This window comes from Prionailurus viverrinus, chromosome X, assembly GCF_022837055.1.
Source record: "Prionailurus viverrinus isolate Anna chromosome X, UM_Priviv_1.0, whole genome shotgun sequence".
In the NCBI taxonomy this organism is placed as follows: Eukaryota; Metazoa; Chordata; class Mammalia; order Carnivora; family Felidae; genus Prionailurus; species Prionailurus viverrinus.
The window spans coordinates 115,450,881-115,463,733 of NC_062579.1; the positions used below are offsets into that span (position 1 = coordinate 115,450,881).

A 12,853-nucleotide genomic window follows, 5' to 3' on the forward strand; every position below is an offset into this window, starting at 1 on the left:
GCCTTTGTGAGGGAAGAGGCTCTGTTCCAATCCAGCTGAGTTTCCAAGATAAAACTGTAGGTCAAGACTCATGGCGGGGGAAGGTTGAGGCCACCTCAGCTGCAGCAACATATGAGCTGAGATGCGCCCTTCAGGGTTGGACTGAGCCTGCCCCGAGCTGTGGCTCATCGCTGGGGCCACTGTCCCGACCGGGACTTCCCCGCATGTCAGTGGACAAGGAGAACCATCAGAAGTAGCCTGGCCTGGACCCTGAGAAGAAAACTTCCTGAGTCCCTGCCCTTAGTGGAAGACCGTTTCCCACACTGGCGGCAGCCCGGGTGGCCATTAAAATGCGATGGATAATTCATAAAGTGCCCCCTTTGTTTTACCACGACCCAATTAGCCTTTTGAACCACGTTTTCTTGAGTGCAGCTTTCCTTCCTCATACTGCAAATTCTTTGTCTTGTCATAATTTCAGATGTTCTGTATAGACCAAGGTAACTGTCCTTAACATCAAGCAAGGAATGAAACGCTATCTGGTTCCAAAAACTGGTTTCATGTGCTTTCTATGTATAAAACTGTACCTGCCTGTGTGGCTTTGCATTTCTAATGTGTGGCGCACAAGCGTTTTGTTGGTGCTTTGTTCTCAGTACAGTAACTCTGTGTACAAACATTGTAATGTAGTTTTGTTGTTTCCCAACATGATGTCTCTGTAAAAATGATATTGGCTGAGCTGGTGCATCGGTTTCTCTCATAGAGGCATTAACTATACTGCCAATGCATTGAATTATTTAAAAATGCAAAATAAAATTTTTATGAAAATCTCATTTTAGACATGGAGATTATTCTGCTTACAGACTTTCCAGCCTGAAGTCCCTTGTTAGCACCCCTTTCAAAGTATAATACATAGTCTGTGCTCTCACTTACCTCAACAGCTTTAAAACTGAGGGCTGTAAAGAAATCAACTCTCACGAGGCCGACTCATTTCATAAGAGAGACCCTCAGACCATCATTCAAAGCCCATTTCAGAGTAAATCATCAAATGTTTCGTTATCTGGATCCCTGATACACAGTACAAAAAAAAAAAAAGCTTCCAATTAGGAAGTCATAACTGTACTGGGTGCTGAGGGACAACGAGGAAATTCTCAAAACTAGGGTGCAAACTTAAAAGCACAGTGATATTTAGGTCGATATACGATTTGAAGTCATCGGGAAAAGGTTAAGTGTATCATCTTTACTAAGGCAGGAGATCATGGCATGTTTTAGAACTATTTCCTTCAAGATGTTAAACATTTTCCAGACCATGAAAGAGGAGGTCTCAGGTATCTAGAAATTTCTCTGGCCAGGCAAAATGAGAAAGCTCAATGCTAAGACATCATACGGCAGTTACGAACAGTTGTGGGTTTTTTTTAAATTATTTTAATGTTTATTTTTGAGAGATAGAGAGAGTCAGAACGTGAGGGAGGGAGGGACAGAGAGAGAGGGAGACACAGAATCTGAAACAGGCTCCAGGCTCTGAGCTGTCAGCACAGAGCCCGACACGGGGCTTGAACTCACAAACCGAGAGATCATGACCTGAGCCGAAGTCGGACGCTTAACCAACCGAGCCACCCAGGCACCCGCACTTACAGACACTTGTAAGTGAATGCTGTTAACACTCGGTGGAATTTTCTGCAAACGAATGAACTACAATGGGCTTGGCCAGATATTCTGACACTACATAATGGTAGTCCAGGTGTGAATGCTAATCGAGCTACGTGTCACTGAAACTGGCGGTTGTGATGCTATTGCTGAGAGTTCCAAGTCTTTTCCAAAATGTGGAGCCTCTGATGGTAAATAGGAACATTTTTTCTTAGGAGATAATGAAGAAATATTTGATCTGAGCCAATAGAGCTAAATGGATTATAAATTTGTTCTCCAGCAACCAAGATGTTTTCTACTCTCAAAAGCCGAGGCCGTGAATTCTGATTGTGCCTGGGTAAAAGTATGCACGCGTGCAGAGAAGAACTGGAGGAAATGTGCAGAATGACATTTTTAAAGGTTAGAGTGCCGGGATCATGCTCGCTGGGCAGTTTACGCAGCCCTCACCGTGCACCAGGCACTGTCTTAGCACTTTCTGATATGCTAACTTCTGTAATCTTCCTGATGGCCCTATAAAATAGGTTCTATTACATCCCTCTTCTGTAGATGACAAAACAGAGGCACAGAGAGGTTAAGCAGCTTGCCTAAGGTCACACAGCCAAGATTTGGACAGTATGACCCAAAGGCCTTGCTCTTAACCGTCTACTGCTTCTATCGTGCATAATGCTCTTGCCTCCATACCCTCATTTCATTTTAGAACAAAAGTAAAGAGAGGCACCTGGGTGGCGCAGTCGGTTAAGCGTCCGACTTCAGCCAGGTCACGATCTCGCGGTCCGAGTTCGAGCCCTGCGTCAGGCTCTGGGTCGATGGCTCAGAGCCTGGAGCCTGTTTCCGATTCTGTGTCTCCCTCTCTCTCTGCCCCTCCCCTGTTCATGCTCTGTCTCTCTCTCTCCCCAAAAAAATAAATAAATGTTGAAAAAAAAAATTTTTTTAAATAATAAAAAAGAAACAAAAGTAAAGAAGGGCCCTGAGCCCTCAGGAAAAGATGTCCCCTTAATCCTTCCAGAGGACTCTAAAGGAAAGGCATGGAGTCAGCCTTCTGGAAATGCCTCTTTGCATGAGGACCGACAGGGTCCCAGGTGGAGTCAGCAACTCAGGAAAGGTTTGGTGAGGGGTATCCTCTATATGGCTTTGGATCGGCCTATCAGTTCACTCGGGAGATGGGGCGGCATGGCCGACCCCCCACTCCCGGTCTCTGACCTGCAAGCACGGATGCCCTGGGCTATGAGGCAGGATTTTAGAGTGGCCTCTTGTTGCTTGCCTTAATGGAAATGCTTACCCTTTCCGTGCCCCCCTTTCTTTGCAAAATGGGCTTGATAAGATCAGCCTTCTCCCTGCTTCCCAGAGAGGAGCAAGGTTTCATAAAGACCAGTGTTTCTCATCCGACAGCCCCACTCGGCAACTCCAAGGGCGGTAGAGCAGTGACGGCAACCGCAACGTCCACAGCGTGTGGATGGTTAGCAGAGGGTGCCACGTGGAGGGCTGGGAGCGCACCGAGCCTCACGCTTCGCACAGAAAACGTGTTTAGCTTTGCGAGTTTCTGCAGGAAGTACATGTGGGGCTTCGGTGGGCTCTTTTGCCCCCTTTCCCCGTTTTTTTTAGAAAATGAAACATAATCATAAAACCTTTGGCTGTGATATATGAGGGGTCTATGTAACTTGTTAAGGGGGATTTTGCCAAGTTTCAGGTGTACACATTCGAAGTTGAGACGAGTTCTCAGTGTGAGTAGTTATGTGCAGATCATGAGCTGTGAATTCAGGAGGCGAGTGGGGGCCAGGAAATCACCTTCCAGCCCTGTCTTTCTAGCTCTGTGACTCCATCCTGCAGCCTATCCACCTTCCTGAGGATGCGGGAGGGAAGATTCTGAGAGTCAAGCCAGAACAGGAGATAACGGTCCTTCCAGTGCTCTAGAGAAAACACCCCAGAGGAATCCGAACTTGCATCAGGCTTCTCCAGGGAAGGGATTTCCTGTCACACTTTCTAACTCTCCAGGTATTTCCCAGTTAGTTCAAACCACAGTGCACTTGAACTTACTGTCATCTCCTAAATAAGGCAGTCCTTGCAGCAGGCCAGAGAGTGAGTCGAGTCCTGACAGGAGGCCTGTGCACCTGTCTGGAAACGTCTCAGATGAGGCCGGATCAGGGCAGAGGATGATGGCGGTGCGCCGAGATTCTCCCAAAATTCTCTACTCTGAGGACACAAGAAAACCCAGGGAGTGGGAAGGAAGCTCCCCTCTCAGAAGTTCATTTAGATAGACACCCCCCCACCCCCAAAAGCCTCAGCTGGGCTAAAGTCTTGGCAGACAGCAGTCTGGGACTGGTTCGCTTAGAAGCCCACTGACAAAACCCGGGAAATCCACAGCCCTTTGTTTTAAATACAGCCCAAATAAGCAGATTTTGACCCATTTAGAGCCTGCCCGCTTTGCCTAATCCAAGTGCCGAGTCCACGGCCCCCAGGAATTATCTTGTTCTCTTCCTCTTCTGGCTGGAGACCTCTCAGGAAGGTCTCCTGTGAGGGACACCCCCACCCCCACATGCAAAGCTGCCCAAGTGGCCTCCAAATAAAGCGTGCTTTAGTCCACTGCCACCTTGTGGTCATACCTTTTTCCTCGCTGGGTCCCCCGATCCCTCGAACTCACTACACCCGGGCCACAAACGATCAGCTGACAGGAGCAGTGGTGGGCTCCATTCAGAGTCCCCTCCTGGCACCCTCCAGGCACCCCTGACATCCCCTACACCGGCCAAGTCTTGGCCTCAACTCACTGGACCAGTTGTGTGACAACCACCAGACACATCCTGACGCATCAGCCACTGTCCCCCTGGAAAGGGCCAGCCCTCACAAGGGGTGGCCCAGATATCCCCAGCATCCTGTTGTGGCTCAGTCCCAGCTCCTGCCCTACCGGCTGCCTCCCCAGGCCCTGCAGACCAGCCAGCTAGATGGGTGGCCTCTGCCCTGGCTCTGGGCTTAGGGCTGGGCTCATGTCCTACAGTCTGACAAAGGGCACCTCAACCTTGGCTGAGCCAACATCTCACCAGAAATTCTCATTTAGTTGATTTGGGTACTGCTCTCCCTTCCCCTGAACTCCCAGTAGTGTGGTTTCTAGAGCTCTCTAAGTGATCCCAATCTGCAGTCAGGATTAAGAATCATCTTTCTAGGGGCACCCAGGTGGCTCAGTCGGTTAAGCATGAGACTTTGGCTCAGATCATGATCTCGCAATTTGTGAGTTCGAGTCCCGTGTTGGGCTCTGTGCTGTCATCTCAGGGCCTGGAGCCTACTTTGGATTCTGTGTCTCCTTCTCTTTCTGCCCTTCCCCCATTCATTCTCTCTCTCTCTATCTCTCTCTCTCAACAATAAATAAAAACATAAAAAAAGAATCCTTTTTTCTAGCCAAAGTTCCTCCAGCTGGGGCTGTACCCCATCTCTCACTGCCCGCAACCCAAGTATTTGGCCCTGGCAAGGCATCCAAGGTCATTCAAAAGCCAACGGACATTCGGGCTTGGGAGCTGACATCTAGACTCCATGGTACCCTCTCCGGATCCCTGAATATTCTTAAAATCCCTGTGCAATCTGTTACCAACAGAAATTGCCGTCCACAAAACAACTGTAATTGCTAAGCAACTGTCAAGTGCCAATCGTACCCCTTTCTGAGTTAAGACCTGCCAATTCTCCCTTAGAATGTAACCTTTAGCCGGGGGCAAAGAGGAAGTCTAGGTTTACATCTGACCTCGCACGAACTCCCCGTGACTGTTCCTTTTCGGGACCTCAGTGTCCTATCAGTTCAATGAGAATGACAACAGCTTTGCTTGATGCCCAGTGGGAATAAGGATTTAGGGCACAGCATACGCAATCTCCGGCCGAGGGACTAATATGGGACCTAGGCTGGCCCTTTCTTCCTTGGGCTGGAACCCTCCTCTCCTGACCATCCTTCTGCAATGTCTGAGGCAGCACCTAGGGAACTTTCTGAAAGTAGACCCTTTCTTTTAAGCCCCTGCTTCATCCTAAAACCTTTGGGTAGTCTGCGGTATAGTCCATACGTTTCATGTCTGTTTTAATACAAAATGTACCTTTTCCACTTCAAAACCCAAATTCAGGCTCCACGACGATGTTCCTTGCTTCTTCATGGCTCAGCAAACTCAGCATGTTGCCTTGAACCAGATACCCTCAAAGACCCTCTCTAGTTCAAATGCACTATGAATTCACGTCTGAGAGTGGCTCTCAAATCTGACCCTTTCACTTCATCACCCCGGCCACAGCCTCAGTTGAAGTTCTAATCGTCGTCATCACATGCCAACTCATCTTCCTGCCTCCCTCAGCTTGGTGGCACAACTTACTTTCCTGCAGCTGTAGAACTCATGTTACTTTGCTTGGTCAAGGCCAGCAGGAGAGGGAGTCTGTCCTCTAGACTGTCTTTTTTTTTATGTTTATTTATTTTTGAGAGAGAGAGTGCGCAAGTGGGGTGGGGCAGAGGGAGAGGGGGACAGAGGACCGGAAGGACGCTCTGTGGTGACAGCAGAGAGCCCCATGCAGGACTCGAACTCACAAACCCTGAGATCATGACCCAAGCTGAAGTGAGATGCTTAACCAACTGAACCACCCAGGTGCCCCTGGGCCTTCTTTTAAAGAACTTGCTGGATTAGGTCAGGCCCACCCAGGAGAATCTCCACTTCCATTAACTCAAATCAAACTGATTAGGGCCTTAATTACTCCTGCAAAATGCCATCATCTTTGCCATATAACATAGCCTCATCACACAAGTGACATTCAGCCTACTCACGGGTCCTGCCCATACTCAAGGGAGCTCACACAGGGCGTGAGTGTCAGGGGCAGGAATCTTGGAGGCCACTTAGAATTCCGCCTGCTACATGCCTCTGAGCGCCAGAAGTCTCCGCCTCCTGTCTAGCAGACCTTTTCCCTCCTATGATCTCTAGAGCACTGGACCTAAGAGCTTCTTGAGCAGTGGCCCTGCCACCAACAGAATCCTTTTCTCCCTGCCTTAGTTTCTCCAAGCAGAAAGTTCTTCAAGCAACCCTTATTTCTGTGCTGCCTAAAGGAGGGTGATAAATTAATGAATGAATTGTGTTAAATTCATTAGTCAGATGAAAGGTGCTATCGGGATGCAAATTATTATTATTTTAAAATCTTGTGGCTGTCATCGCAAAGTTTGCACTTGGTTATTAGACACCGTGCCTTTGCCATCTATCAGCCCCCAGATCAATAACAATGCTCGTATTTTGTTTCAAACCATTAATTTGAAAATAAGCACCTTGGAATGATCTGCTCTGGGAAATTGCCAGCAAGAATTATAAAAAGAGATGTGCATTAGCTGAAGCTCAAAGAGGAGAGCCAATCAGAAAGCAGGAGGGACACATTCCCACTGGTTGCTCTCTCTTCCCTCTGGGGACTGCCTCTCAGAGTCTCCCACCTCCCCAAGGGCCAGGCGCAGCCCTGAGGCTCTTTCCCCTTGACTGCAGCTGTCACAGCCCCAAGATGATTTGGGGCTCCTTGGGGGCAACTCCCCTTCCTGGTCCCCGCTTCCCAAGCCCTCCTCGAAGACCTGAGCCCTGCTCCCCAGACAGCGTTAGTCTCTCCACGGGGCAACCTTGTTCTCTGCAGTGTCTTGCTTGAGTCTCTGCTCGCTTCTGTCCCTCCCCATCAAGCTGTGCAACCCCTCCTGACCTGTTTCCCTGCAACCCCCACCCCCGTGTTGGTCATAGGCGAATCTCTGTTCCACTGGCCTAGCCTTTACCCCTTCAGGAAGCCCCCATCCCAGCCCCAGCCCCAGCCCCACATAGTCCTCCTGGGTCCATTCTCCCCGGGAGCACTCCCCAAGGCCCAGCCCACCCTCTGTCTCCACAGCCTACTGGGGAAGCTAATGAGCCAACAGCAACAGGAGAAAGGATTGAGTGGGTGGGAAGGGAAAGGAAAGCAGGCCTTGACCTCGAGACACCTAAGCCTAAGGCCTCGTGTCTGGCTCCATACCTCTAGCCCTTGACTAGCTGCAGGAGACCCCTGTCTAATCCTCCCAGGGACAGGGTGACTGGATTTGAAGGTGCAGGATTGCAGGGGCAAGTTGAGAAGGGACCTGTTACTCTCCTTAGCTCTGACCCGGAAAATAATTCTAAGTGCTCGCCATCAAGGCATCTGAGAAATTTCTGCTCCCGGGCCAGTGGCTTCTACTTAGCGACCGAATTGTGTCTCCCTACAATTCATATGTTGGGGTCCTAACCTCCACTACCCCAGAATATAACCTTCTTCAGAGATAGGGCCTTTACAGACACAGTCAAGTTAAAATGGGGTCGTGAAGATGGGCCCCAATCCAATATGACCGATGTCCTTACAAGAAGGGGATTCGGGGGACAACCTCGTGCACAGGTAGAACGCCGTGTGAACATGAAGACAGCCATCTCCAAGGCAAGAAGAGAAGCCTGGAGCAGATCCTTCCCTCTCAGCCCTCAGAAGGAACCAATCCTGCCCACACCTTGACCTTGGATTTCCAGTCTCCAGAACTGGGAGATGATACATTTCTGTTGCTTAAGCCCCCTAGTCTGTGGTGCTTTGTTACAGCGGTCCACGCAATTGAATATACCTGTTCTCCTCCACTCATTAAATAGCCATTCTGTGCCCCGTATGAGGTTCTGGGACCTCATGGGGGAGCCGAACCACATCCTGCCCTGCCCTTGTGGAGCTTATGGGCCAGTGAGAGAGAGAGAGCCGTTCGGAGACAGTTCCACAAATATGTGTGAAATTGCCTCGAGAGTGAACGCTGCGAAGAAAAGCCGCCTGGTGCTGCGGCGGAGTTATGTGGCGAGTCAAGGACGGCTTTGCCGAGGAGGCACCGATTGAGCCGAAATCTGAAAGGAGACAAGGTGGACAGGGAGAAGCAGTTCAGGCCTAGGGAACAGTAGGTGCAAAGGCCCTGTGGTAGGACTTGCCACAGGCCCTGCTCAGACTCTCGGGTGGCCCTCAAACATCCATCAGCCTCGCAGCCCACACAACACTGCCATTCAGCCACCTCTGGCTGCGTGAGGGCGGCCCAACAGATCCTCGCTGGGGTGTACCCATCGACAGGGGAGGGAGAATTCCGGTGAGAAAAAAAAGCCCGTGAGCTAAGGCAAGAACAAGTATGCCCAAACCCTGGCTTCGGTCCTCCGCTCCCTGGGTTCATGAGACCCAGAGTAAGGACAGCAGAGGCCCAAACATGTCACTTAACCTTTCTGAATGTCAATTTTCTCACCTGTAAAATGGGGATGATAAAAACACCTCCCAGTGTTGAACCACTCTAAAATTTTTTTTAACGTGTTATTTATTTTTGAGAGAGAGAGAGAGAGAGAGAAACAGGGTATGAATGGGGGAGGGGCAGAGAGAGAGAGGGAGACACAGAATCCGAAGCAGGCTCCAGGCTCTGAGCTGTCAGCACAGAACTCATGAATCATGAGATCATGACCTGAGCGGAAGTCGGACGCTTAACCAACTGAGCCACCCACGCGCCCCTATTATTTTTTTGAGAGAGAGAGAGAGAGAGAGAGATTGAAAGAGCACGAACACAGAGAATCCAAAGCGGGCCGACAGCAGAGAGACTGACGTGGGGCTCGAGCTCATGAACCGTGAGATCATGACCTGAGCCGAAGTCGGGCGCTGAGCCACCCAGGCACCCCAGTACTGAACCAATCTAAAGACTTCAGCACAGGAGAAACAGAGTGATCCGACCCCCTCTCCCTCACCACCCTCACATCCCGTATGGGTATTGTTTCTGGAAACGGAGAACAGCACACAGTAAACTGCCTTAGATTCACAGCAGACCACAGGTGGTACAGGTCAAGCAAGTTGGGCCCCTGAGGAGAGGGCACCTCCCATGGGGGCAAAGGCCAGCGGGGTAAGGATATAGTAGCCAAGGGGAGGCAACAGGACCAGGCTCCCTCCCCAGGGCACCCGGGAGCTGCTCCTTAGACCTGTCCCCACCCCAAACTGGTTCTGGCCCCCCACCTCTGGCCATTGGCTATATTTCCTTCCTGCTTTTCAGGGGCCATAATTTATGTCTCTGCAAAGTCTGCGTTCTTTGTCGTGGAGCCATTGTGTTTGTTAGCATAATCATTTCTCAGAAAGGATGTCAATAAAGGCTGGGGAGTGAAACACAAAACCCCCCACAACCCCAACTGCTAAATAATTTCTGGAATGAGTTGTCAGGAACCTTTTATTTACTGATTTCGCGCATTTCATTTATTTCTGGCACGGGGCCAGCCTTCCTGACAGTTAAGATTTATTGATTTAATTGCCTAGGGTAACCATGCAATAAAATCATCTCAAAGATAAATTTTCATGGCACTGTGCAGCATGGAGGTAATTTTTCAAATGCTACGGCTATATTTCTGCAGGTTACAGGTGCAAAATTTGCTTAAAGCAGGGATGTCTCATTATTGCAGCTCAGGAACATCGGGGGCCAGCTCTTTGGTGGAAATTCTTTAGAGAGAGAAAGAGCAGAGAGAGAGCCAGAGAGAAGAGAGGAGGGGAGGGGAGGGGAGGGAAGGGGAGAGGGGAGGGGAGGGGAGGCCAGGAGGGGAGAGGAGAGGGGAATAAGGGAGGGAGGGAGAGGAGAGGAGAGAACACAGGCTTTTCAGGAAAGAAATGATATTTCCTTAATTGGTTCATATATTTCAATGCCCATGAGAAAGCGGGGCTCTACTTTAATTAGGAGTGGGCTTGGAGGTTATTTACAGTGTTCTGCGGATTCATTTGTTTCCAGCTGTGCGACGCTTTGTACCGCACAAGCTTCACAAGGTAGATGATTGCCACTTGTGACATTCGCGTGTATTTCTTCTTTAGATTTTTTTATTTACCCTGTTAAAGTGCTCATTCGTGGCTCCGAACAACGGGTAAATGAAAAAGTCTGATTAACTCCCAGGTTAATGGCAACATTTCGGGAAGTCAAAAACAGCATAAACTTTTAACAATGTGAAATCTTTTCTTATCTCTCTTGATTTATTTTACAGTGTTTTTGCTTTGATTGCAGGTTTCAGATGGTGCCGTTTAATAGCTTATTAAACTCGCAGCCTAGCAGGTTTGCTGTTTGGATAAAATTTTATTTTTGCTCAGGTGTAAACCTTCGGAGCAGGTTGAGATTTTTTTTTTCTTTCCACCTTATGAATTCCAGCAGCCGAGGTCTGGCCTGTTTTCTCGGATGCCGTCGGCGCGACGCAGGACCGTCCAGGAGCTGGTGTGAAACCGCCGCCCGGGAAACCTCTTCCTTGCCCATCCTGGAGAAGCGTGACACCTGGGAAGGGCAAGGGAGGCAGCTTCAGGCTTTTCGGATCAACCAGGATGAGGAGCCAATGACCATGTGCTGTATGTGAATCCCTGGCCCCAGGCCCCTGTTGCTCCGAAGGGGAAACTGAGGCCTGGGGAGTTAGGAGCAGAGACAGGTCTGAAGGCAGATGTCCAGACGCCCTGGGAACATCTTCCCCTTTTTCTGCTACCCATGTGGCCCTGTCCCCACTGCTCAGGCAAGCAGCCCAACTGCTCCCTGTTGGGGGCAGCTCACGGCCCCTCTCTGTACTTCCACGTCTATTTACAGGTTGAGGGCACTGGCGTAGGTGCTCCCCAAGTGCGGGCCCAGTGTGGACAGTCTGCAGCTCCGGGAGGGGGGGGGCACAACCCAACAAATCCACCACCAGAGCCGCCAGAGCGGGCGAGTTCAATCTCTGCATTTTCTCTTCCAAAGAAGTGGGCTTTGCCTAGTTCCTAGTCCCTAGTTCAGCTCGGACCGGCTGAACCACAGCAAAGTGAAATCCGACTATGGCTAAAGAGACGGCAGTGGGAATTCGAGATAACATGAAGCGGTGAGTCCAGGGGCGCCTGGGTGGCTCAGTCAAAGCATCTGACTTCGGCTCAGGTCATGATCTCATGGTTCGTGGGTTCGAGCCCCGTATCGGGCTCTGTGCTGACAGCTCAGGGCCTGGAACCTGCTTCGGATTCTGTGCCTCCCTCTCTCTCTGCCCCTCCTCCACTTGTGTGCATTTGCTCTCTCCAGCTCTCTCTCTCTCTCTCTCTCTCTCTCTCCATGGGGTCCATGGGGACCCGGCTGGAAAGCACGTGCCCGGGTGTGTCCGTGGCCATGTTTCTCAGGCAGGGTGCTAGGACCAGTTCTAGGCACAGGGTCCGCGCATGAGCACTTCACGTACCCCACACACCTGGAGGAGGAGTCCCGCATGCAGGAGCTCTGCAGGAGGCGGTGTGAAGACAGGGGCCACATGGCCGTTGTGGGGATCGGACCTCCACCTGGCTCAGGGGGTCTCACTGGCACCTGCAGAACAGCCTCCTGCCTTTTCTCTCTGCCTCTGCTCTTGCCCCCTTCCGGATTCTCTGCCTACACAGCAGCCAGCCAGCGGCATCTTTCTCGGGTGCAAATCTGATCGTGCTGTGCCCCCACTTAGGATCCTTAAAAGATGCCCCATCACCCCGAGGATAAAGTCCAAAAGCCTTAAGGTGACTTGAGAAGGTCTGGATGACCTGCCTCCTGCCTTGCTCTCCATTTGTTCTATCCCTTCTCATTCAGCCAATCACTAACTCCCTTCTAGCTTCATGAATCAAACCAGGGGCTCAAGGCTCAACTCTCTCTCTCTCTCCCCCCATCCCTCCCTCTCCCTTTCCCTCTCTCCCCCTCCCTCTCTTTCACACACACACACACACACACACCCCTTATTCTTAATTTTCTCCTTTCCACAATCATTCACGTCCAATCCATCACACAGCCCTGTCAACTCTACCGCCAGTATGGATCTGGAGGCCGTCTCCTCCTTCCCACTGCCAAGGGCAACGGGAGGGCAGTGCACGGTGACACGCGCTCCTCAGAATGAAACGTTCGTGTTCCAGAAAACATTGTTCGGGAGAAGCTACCCGGAGGATAAATGCCTAACCCAAGGAGCTCCTTGTCCCAGATGAGCCTCTGGTGTATCTTAGCTATCGCCAGCCCACCTCCCCACCCGCCCCTTCGGAACACACACGCCCTCCTCGGCGCCATACCAAAGTCGCATTCCGTTTTCCCAGAACTACCTTGTGCCTTCCTTTGCCCACACCGTTCTCTGTACCTGAGGGAAGTCTATCCCTCATGTTCCTCCTGGCAGTTAGCACAAGGCCGTGTCTGGACTCGATGCTCTGCAAGTGACTGTTAACTTGAACTGTTCTACCTTTCCCTTGGCCCAGGTCACGTCTCCCTTCCCAGGGTTCCCATCTTTCACGT

At 50.6% G+C, this 12,853-nt stretch overlaps 1 protein-coding gene across 2 annotated transcripts in view; it reads left to right on the plus strand.

Moving 5' to 3' along the window:
* AFF2 (ALF transcription elongation factor 2) overlaps positions 1–4,422 on the plus strand; it is a 468,411-nt gene extending 463,989 nt beyond the window's left edge. For both annotated transcript variants that reach the window (XR_007149018.1, XR_007149019.1), the window contains one exon: positions 4,409–4,422. The gene's annotated coding sequence lies outside the window, so the exon portion shown is untranslated. The remainder of the gene's footprint in view (positions 1–4,408) is intronic.
* Positions 4,423–12,853: the final 8,431 nt, after the last annotated feature.